Source organism: Capra hircus, chromosome 10 (assembly GCF_001704415.2).
Source record: "Capra hircus breed San Clemente chromosome 10, ASM170441v1, whole genome shotgun sequence".
Classification (NCBI taxonomy): domain Eukaryota; kingdom Metazoa; phylum Chordata; class Mammalia; order Artiodactyla; family Bovidae; genus Capra; species Capra hircus.
Window position 1 is genome coordinate 20,856,129 of NC_030817.1, and position 6,161 is coordinate 20,862,289.

The following is a 6,161-nucleotide window of genomic DNA, read 5'->3' on the forward strand; positions in this document are numbered from 1 at the left end:
TGGTCAGGCCTGGCAGGCCTCATAGGAGAAGCTGCCCTCCCCACATCGTACCTGGTGCACAGCCAGTGCTTTGTAGTTTTCTGGAGGGAGTTGCAGTCAATGAACTCAGGCCTGTTGGGCTGCCATGCTCATATCTGCGTCCCCAGCCTGGTACCTCCATTCAGACCAAGCCTCTTTATCCGGGGCTTTGGCTGAGATAGTAGCTTTCCCTTGTTGCCCAGTTGGTAAAGAATCTGCCTGCAATGTAGGAGATCTGGGTTCGATCCCAGGGTTGGGAAGGAAACCCAGGGATATCCTGGGTTCTCCATATCCCCTGGAGAAGGAAATGGCAGCCCACTCCAGTATTTTTGCCTGGAGAATCCCATGGACAGAGGAACCTGGCCAACTATAGTCTATAGGGTCACACACAGTTGGACACGACTTAACATCTAAACCACTAAACCACCTTGGCTGAGATGTTTTCCAAGGCCCTCTACCAAGACCCGGGACCCTTGGTTGAGCCCGTTTTTCTCACTTTGACTCAGTACTTTTCACACCCAGCTCTTTCCTTTTTTCCTGTAGCCACACAGGTCCATTAAAAAGCAGGAGCTTTTTGTTCAAGGCTCCTTGACAGTGAGATTTATCTCCCATCTGTGCTTCCATTGATCCCTGCCTGGGGCCATTACATGGGGGGGTGGGAAGTGAGGCAATGCCTTTTTCTTTCACCTCTCACTTGCACTGTCGCAGGAAATGAATAAAGAGGTTTGATTGTTACTTTCATCTTGGCTTGTAATCCTAATCGAACACCTCAACACCTGGCAGCTTGGCACACATCTGGCTGTTTTCCCTGTCCCCTGACCTTTAAATAGATACAAGAATATTCCATCCTGACTTTGTTCTATTAAGGACTCCGGGCTCTTGAAACAAGAGCTTTGTCTTATACATGCCATATATTCTATTTTTTTCTTTTCACTCTAGCAAGATTCAAATATTCGGAGAAAAGGAGAATGGATACTCTAGATGCACATTAAACTACACTGGATAGGATATTGAAATCTCTTTAAAAAATATTTTTGCTTGGCCTACAGAATAATGTAATTTTTTTGGCCAGATGGAGCATGATTATGAATTAGCTACATGTAGACTAGATTTGAGACATAAACAATGACCCACTGCATAGCTTTAAATTATACAGATGAGGCTCTTGGCCCCGATGGTTTAATTATTTTCTTGGAAGACATTGCACTTCTTCACTCAGAAAGTCTAATGAATTTTCTAATTACCTTTTCCTCTGAAGTCTACAAGTAATAATTTCCCATCTGGATTGGTAAAGAAGAGTCCACAGCAGGAAATATTGTTGTGTGGAAAAACAGCACTTTTTTGCTGACCATCCCCATTTTTGCACATATTCACCAGCCAGTTGAAGTATTTGTATCTATGGGCTTGGGGGAAGAGGAGAGCAAATTTCTTTGACCCCTCCAAGGTCTGTATCTCCATTACTTTGGTAGTTCCTGCCTTAGTTTTGTCCATCATCAGCTTTTGTCTGGACTGTTAGGAGCTATCACTCAGGTTCCATCTATTTCAGCCTCCACAGTGACATGAGTTCCCATGATTAAATAACAACCTCCATTGACTAGCCAATGCCTTTAGGATCAAGTCAAAACTCTTAAGCAAATAAAGTCTGAAACAAACGGGGCCCAAGGATCTTATCTTTCACCATCATCTTCCAGCATTATCATATTGTTCACTCAATGCACAACATACTTGCTCTCTTTTGAACAAAATCTTGTCCGCTTCTGTGACTTTGTGCCAGCTCTTCTCCCAGTCAAAGTGCCCATTGTTTTTTCTCTTCTAGGAAAAAAGTCATAATCATCTTTTCATACTAGTTCTAATTTTGGTTGTTGTGTTCAATATGTTAAAAGCAAATAGCAAAATGGGAAAGAGTAGGGAGGCTTCCCTGGTGGCTCAGACAGTGAAGAATCTGCCTGCAATGCAGGGAGACTCAGGTTCAGTCCCTGCGTGGGGAAGGTCCCCTGGAGAAGGGCATGGCAACCCACTCCAGTATTCTTGCTTGGAGAATCCCAAGCAAGAGGACAGACAGAGGAGCCTGTTGGGCTACAGTCCATGGGGTCGCAAAGAGTTGGACATGACTGAGTGATTAACAGGAGACTGGAGACCTAGGTTCGACCATTGATTACTGTAACCTCAAGTGACTCGTTTAACTTCCCTCAGCTTCTGTTTCCTCATACATAAGGTGACAACTTTTTCCTTCCAGCTTTACTGAAGTATGGTTGGCAAATAAAAATGGTATATTTTTAGGTTGTACAGTGTGATGATACATACACTTGTGAAATGATTACCGCAGTCCAGTTAGGTAACACATTCATCGCCTTGCATAGTGAGAAGATAAGATCTACTCTCATAACAAATTGCAAGTATACAGTACAGTATTACTTAACTATAACCACCATGAGAGTCCCCAAACTTATTCATCTTATAGTTGAAAGTTTATACCCTTGACCAATTTCTCCCTCATTTTCCTTAGCTCCTGACAACCACCATTCTACTTTCTGGTTCTGTGAGCTGGGATTGTCTGTCCATGGGATTCTCCAGGTGAGAATACTGGAATGGATTGCCATTTCCTTCTCCAGAGGATCTTCCCGATCCAGGAATTGAACCTGGGTCTCCGGCACTGCACGCAAATTCTTTACCGACTGAGCTATGAGGGAAACTCTTAAACCATATGAGGTTGTTAAGACGATTAAATGTTGTCATCTTTTTAAAGGGCTTAGCATTGTGCCTGGCATATTGTAAGTACTTAATATGTAAATATTGACTATTATTTTATTTTTGCTGACATTTTTCTCCAACTCAATTGTGTTCTAACTTTTATGTTTTAACTTAGCCACTTTTTATGTGTAGAATTATATTAATCTGGGTGAAACGAATGACCAAGGTAACAGTCATTACCAACTGTAGTTTCTTTTCTCCTTGGCATTTATTCCAGTTGTATCTCATGGACTATGGTTGAACAAATGATATTGAATTGCCATGTGCCATGTGATAATGATATTTTTAACTGTAATTCCATCAGGAACTTTTGAGCCAGGATCAAGCTTTCATATTTTGGAGGTTCTTAGAGTCCAGTCAGGTATTTTTAATGCTTTGCATTAATAATAAGCAATATTAACATAACCAAATAATTCAAAGAGTCTACCTTAGTAAAACTCTTTCTACTTATGTTCATTATGTGTGTATGGGGGAAAATATTTTTACTGAATTTATACACACAACTGTGACTTTTATATACCACTTTGAACTTGTTTTTAATTTCAAATTTCATTTATCTCAATTTTAACTATGCATCAAAATTAAATTTATTTTCATTCTATATCAAAATGCTACAAATATCACTGTGATTTCTAAATTTTTTTTTTGGAGTGGCTTGTGCTGGGTCTTTGTTGCTGCATGAGGGCTTTCTCTAGTTGCAGAGAGCAAGGGCTACTCTTTAGGTGCAGTGCACTGGCTTCTCATTGTGGTTGCTTCTCTCCTTGGGATCTTAGTTCCTGGACCAGGAATCGAATCCATGTTCTCTGCCTTGGCAGGCAAATTCTTAACCACTGGACTGCCAGAGAAGTCAGTCCCTCATTGTGATTTCTAATCTAGCTTTTAATACCTGACAAACTCTTATATGACGATAGAATTTTCTGGTAAGAAGGATAATAACATTTGCATCAAGAATTAACTATGAATTATTTATATCATCTTTGAGCCTAGACATGTGTACAACTATGTTTTATCATCTAAAAATACAACCTTAAACATCTTAAGCATAGAATGAATTCCCCATTATTCCACTGCTCCTCAGCAGCTTTACAGTTGATTTGTCTTTGGTAAGCCTGTAATAGTAACATCTATTATATCACTTTCCAATTTGTTTGACAATATTGGTTCACAAGGCCACTTGATACTCACCCACAACAGACAGCTGAATGGATAAATGAAAATGATTAGATGAATGAATACTGAGAAGGCAAATTGTTTCTCCTAGCAGTTTGTCCATGAATCAATAGATACTCCAGATTTGTGTCAGTTCAGTTCAGTTCAGTTGCTCAGTCGTGTCTGACTCTTTGCAACCCCATGGACTAAAGCATGCCAAGCTTTCCTGTCCATCACTAACTCCCGGAGCATGCTCAGACTCATATCCATCGACTTGGTGATGCCATCCAACCATCTCATCCTCTGTTGTTCCCTTCTCCTCCTGCCTTCAATCTTTCCAAGCATCAGGGTCCTTTCCAATGAGTCAGTTCTTTACATCAGGTAGCCAAAGTATTGGAGCTTCAGCTTCACCATCAGTCCTTCTGATGAATATTAGGGATTTGATTTCCTTTAGTATTGACTGGTTTGATCTTTTGCAGTACAAGGGACTCTCAAGAGTCTTCTCCAACACCACAGTTCAAAAGCATCAATTCTTCAGTGCTCAGCCTTCTTTATGATCCAACTCTCACATCCATACATGACTACTGGAAAAACCATAGCTTTGACTATACGAACCTTTGTCAGCAAAGCGATATCTCTGCTTTTTAATACGCTGTCTAGGTTTATCATAGCTTTTCTTCCAAGGAGCAAGTGTCTTTTAATTTCATGGCTACAGTCACTGTCCACAGTGATTTTGGAGCTGAAGAAAATAAAATCTGTCACTTTCCCCATTTTTTCCCTACCTATTTGCCATCAAGTGATGGGACCGGATGCCATGATCTTTGTTTTTTAATGTTGAGTTTTAAGTCAGCTTTTTCATTCTTCTCTTTCACCTTCATCAAGGTGAAAGATAGCTCTTCTTTGCCTTCTGCTATTAGGATGGTATCATATCTGAGGTTACTGATATTTCTCCCAGCAATCTTGATTCCAGCTGTCAGGAGTCCAGCCTGCCAGGCTCCTCTGTCTATGGGATTTCCCCGGCAAGAATATTGAATGGGTTGCCATTTCCTTCTCCAGGAGCACTTAGTCTTATAAAGCAATATCCTAGGAATAATTTTTTATTTCCTGCCTCTCCTTCATCAGGCTCATCTACCAGTCACTAATTATCTTTTGATTTTATCTCCTAAATATTTGTCATCCTTTTTCTTCCCTCGGCTACTACTACCTTTGTATGAGTGTAGACATTTGTTTGCCAGTCTCCTAAACCAACTCCCTGTTCTTAGTCTTATAAATGCCTCCAACTCATGTTCCTTGGATAATCTCCATATTGATAAAATGGAATCACAATTACACTTCTCCCACTGCCTACAAGATAAAGGCCGAGCTCCCAGGTCTGGCTTACTATGCTTACCATATGTTTCATTACTTAAGGATCTGTGTTCTGTTATTTTCTCCTAATAAAAGTTCAAGAAAACATAACAAACAAAACAGAAAGCTTGATGTTTCACAGTTCTGTTTATTGGATACGATAACCACTATTTTGGAATGCCTCCTCAACCAGGCCCCACCAGGCCTTCCTCCTTTGAAAAGTAAACTTGCTCTATGTGTGTGCATATTTTTATTGGGACACGTATACATATAATCTCAAGCATAAAATCCCAGTTCAAAAACTGGAGTTAAACAAAGCAATATATTTTTATGCCACTTAGAGTTAAAAGCTTTGAATTCCCAGTCTATAATGTAGAAAATTCCAGTGAATTCACGGCTGTTCTGGCTCTCACCCCCCACTGCTGTACTCCCCACCCCTTACCACTGTTCTGTGCTTAAATTCTGGGGGAACCTTCACACTACCTAAATTCTGGAGAAGATATAGGCACTAACACTTCATCCCCATACAAAAGGGCTTCTTCAGATTTTGGGGTTCTCTTCCTGGCATCTGTGTCTTGCTTGCAAATATCCTCAACATTTTGCTTTTATGGAGACACACTGGAGCTTGAAAATCTTTCTAAGACTTCCTATAGCTTCCCCATTCCAGAATTGTTCCCTCTAAGGCATCTTGCTATCTAGCCCAGATTACCCGGAATTTGGACACCAGGTCTTTACTCAGGGACCCAAGGTATTCCCTTTCTTTTAATTTTGTTAATGTTTTGTGCTGGAAGCCTTGTTTTGTGAAAATTTTGTCTCAAAGGTATGTAATATTTTAATGGGCTTAGTTACATAAATCTAATAGTTGTCAAATTCCTCCTGCTTAGTCCTGTCCTATC